Source organism: Setaria italica, chromosome VIII (genome assembly GCF_000263155.2).
Source record: "Setaria italica strain Yugu1 chromosome VIII, Setaria_italica_v2.0, whole genome shotgun sequence".
Lineage (NCBI taxonomy): Eukaryota > Viridiplantae > Streptophyta > Magnoliopsida > Poales > Poaceae > Setaria > Setaria italica.
Window position 1 is genome coordinate 16,089,834 of NC_028457.1, and position 3,558 is coordinate 16,093,391.

Sequence of the window (3,558 nt, forward strand, 5' to 3'; positions counted from 1 at the left end):
ATGACGGGCGAGATCGCCGGCAGGTGCGGATCGTCAGCAGGGGCAGGGCTACGGCATCATCTCGGCGTCCGTGATGATTGGGAGGATGTATGTCCTCAGGGGCCTGCAATACATGGGGCTGAAAGAGGGGTTGGCTGCATGACACCGGGAAGGGCACGGCCTCTGCTCGGCATCAGGGATAATTTGGAGTTGGAGGTCGTCGTCGGGGCCTGTGATGCAAGGAGATGTGAGGAGGGAGGGCACCAGAGGGGGAAAAAAAACAGGGGGCGGCTCAATGGCGAGGGCACTTACTGGATGTCGACGTCGGCCTTCCCACGTTTTGTAAGATGTGGACGCTGGAGGGGCCTCCACCAGCAGCACCTTGGGGTCTCGGGATGCAGCAAAACGGAGACGGCATTCAGTTTTGGTGGAAAGGGAGGAGGAGGGGAGGACAGGGAGGGGGCAGCCATGGCAAACATGAGGGAGGAGGAGGCTCGGCCATGGGGGCCTCGTGATCTGATTGAGTTGGGAGACGAGAGGGGAGAGGCGGCACCAATCAACTCCCCTTATTCCAGGGTGCTGCCGCAGCCAACCGCGCGGGTCACGTTGCATCTTTTCGCGGTCGATTCGGTGGCTCCGGGGCCACCACCGCGGCGCGCAGCTTTTAGGGGAGCCCCTTGGGTTTGCGGCGTATCGGCTCCAGGGTAGGCTCCCGATCTACAATAAACACGGTCATTTTTCTTGTGGCGCCCGCGCCCCCCTATGCTCTAGAATATTTCTTCACAAAGATGAGAAATTCGGAGACCATGTCGGTTTTGCGGAAAGGCGCCTGTCTGGCGTTTTGTGGGGAGCCCCTACGCCGCCCGCCATCACCGCGTGCCCGCAGCCCAAGGTGCTCCATCGCAAGGTGCGGGGCTACATGTCCGCTTCGTGCCCTGGAGAGTGTGCTGGACTGCTTCGCGGCTATTAATGAACCAGGCCTGATTGCTTTGTGCGGATAAGAACGCGTACCCGCAGCCTGAGCTGCCACCTCCCGAGATCCTAGGCTACGTGCGCTCGTCCCGCTGCATGAAAGCCTCTTGAGCTCTCCCTTTTTTTTAAAAAAATCTCCACGGATACATCGCCTCCCTCCCCCTTGTCCACCCATTAATCCCTACCCCTCGTTCGGCCGCCCATCGACGGACATGACGCTAGGGCGGAAGAGCGGCGACTAAGGTTCGCCCTTGCTCGCCGCCGGCCAGCCCCACCCGCCTCCGTGCACCTCTCGGAGGGCGCGAATCGAGACGCCTCCTCCCGCAGCAGGACGTCCGCCCACGCCAAGCCGGCCTGCCTGCCTCCTCCCACACCCTGCTCCGCCAACACCGACGCCCTGCTACTGCCGGATCCGCCTCAACAAGATCGCCAACCAGACAGCCTCGGCCCCGCTGCTACCACCCGCCGAGGAGGGGCCCGCGTCCTGCATGGGCGCATTCGCCGTGGCCTTCCACGTCTCCAAGGCCAACCTCGACCGTGCCACCGCCAAGCCCGGGTTCTTCGGGGCGCGCCACACCGCGTGGCTCAAGGTGGCGGTGTATGCGGGGAGGAGGGGGTCCACGTGTGGGGTCAGCTCGGGGAGGTTGCTAGGGAAGGTGGTAGTGCCCCTTGACCTCAGGACCGCTGCCGCCAAGCCCGTCGTGTTCCATAGCGGGTGGGTCGCCATCGGGAAGCGCCGCGCAGGGTGCAAGCCGCCGCCGGCGGGGGCGGCATTCGGCGGCGCTGCTGCCGGCCACGTGCAGCTGAACCTGACCGTGCGCGCGGAGCCCGACCCAAGGTTTGTGTTCGAGTTCGACGGCGAGCTCGCAGGTGCTCCAGGTGCAGGGCCGGATGAGGCAGCCCATGTTCACCTGCAAGTTCTCCTGCCGCAGCAACAGAGACCTCCGCTCAAGGTGACCACTCCTCCTCCCGTCTCCTCAGTGCATTCAAGCAAATGCGGCTGATTCCTGATGGAAGAATCGATGGAATCCAATCCATGCAGGTCGGTGCAGTCTGATCCGGGGAACGGCGGGTGCAACTGGCTGGCCAAGTTCGGGTCGGAGCGGGAGCGCGCGGGGAAGGAGCGAAAGGGGTGGTCGGTGACGGTGCACGACCTGTCGGGCTCGCCGGTGGCGCTGGCCTCGATGGTGACTCCCTTCGTCGGCTCCCCGGGAACCGACCGCGTGAGCCGCTCCAACCCGGGTGGCTGGCTCATCCTCTGCCCCGTCGACGGGACCTGGATGCCGTGGGGCCGCCTCGAGTGCTGGTGCGAGCGCGGCGGTGCGTTTTGCTCACATATAGATCCTTTTCATGATCCAAAGTAATATGAAGTCCCCTTAGCTATTTAGGCTCTTATAAATTTGTGCTGCAGGAAAATTTGATTGTCAGGGGTGGAACGTGCTCCCTAGATGCTTCTACCAATGACACGCATGTGGTGCAAATAGTTAAACATCCAGGAAAATCCTTATGTTCTCAATTGATTCTTGGGGCTAAAGGCTTAGGCAAAGCTATTGTCGCAATCCAGGATGTTGGTCTTTCTCCTAAAGCAACTACTTACTCTCTGGTACTTTTCTTCCCGATTCTCTTGATACTTTTTATACTAAAGTCAACCAAGTGCCTTCTGTTGCATACTATGTTTGTACTTGTCAAATGGCCATCAACCTCCCTTGAGCCATGTTCCTGTGTCCATGCTTTATCTAGCATTTCTCTTGGGATAATGATAACTTTGGGTATGTACTTGTCGTCCTTAGTTCAGTCAATTTTCATCAGATTATACTTCATCAATAAAGATGTGCTAATCTTCCTTTTAGTCCATTGTATTTCGAACTGACAATAGCTTCTCTGCTGCTGTTTTGTTGGTTTGCAGGCTAGAGTTGCAAATGTTGACTGGATTCAGATAATCGCAGAGGAGCACATCAGCCTTATGGTATATATAAGGGTCTGAATTTTTATTATAATTTTATTTTGTTTGCATGCTGATTCTTTTTTTTCAATTTATAGGAAGGAAGCACAAAGGATTTTCAAATGTTAGCTGGCACCCAAGATGGACCAACATTTGGTGATTCTCAGGTTTTTGCGAGAGGCACACTACGGGAAATACTTAATTTGCCGAGTGCCCGTGGCACTCGGCGAAGACCCAAAACACTCGGCAAAGGTTTTGCCGAGTGTTACACTCGGCATATAGCACACGGCAAATCTTGTGTCGGCAAACAGGACTTTGCCGAGTGTCAAAACTCGAGCACTCGGCAAACATTTTGCCAACGGCCAAAAAACACTCGGTGAAAAGACACACTCGGCGAACTGGGCGTTGACGGCGTCGAGGCTAACGTCAGCTTTGCCGAGTACCAGACGGTAGGCACTCGGCAAACACGGCCACTTTGCCGAGTGCCCTGGCCCTGACACTCGGCAAAGAAGTGTTGTTTGCCGAGTGTTTTGGCCAAAACACTCGGCAAACAAGTGGTGCCTGGAGCTGCAACTGCCACCTCTGCCGAGTGTTAAAGCCAAAACACTCGGCAAAGGCTCCTCTTTGCCGAGTGTTACACTCGGCAAAGTGTCCAGTACCCCCCC

The 3,558-nt window shown here is 57.4% G+C and overlaps 1 long non-coding RNA gene and 1 pseudogene across 1 annotated transcript; both read left to right on the forward strand.

The window, feature by feature from the left end:
* On the forward strand, positions 1–2,292 carry LOC101763082 (annotated as a pseudogene).
* Positions 2,293–2,425: 133 nt separating this feature from the next.
* LOC105915030 lies at positions 2,426–3,040 on the forward strand. Its single transcript, XR_001164719.2, has 3 exons — positions 2,426–2,554; positions 2,858–2,917; positions 2,992–3,040. It is a non-coding gene; the product is annotated as an uncharacterized LOC105915030 (long non-coding RNA).
* Positions 3,041–3,558: the final 518 nt, after the last annotated feature.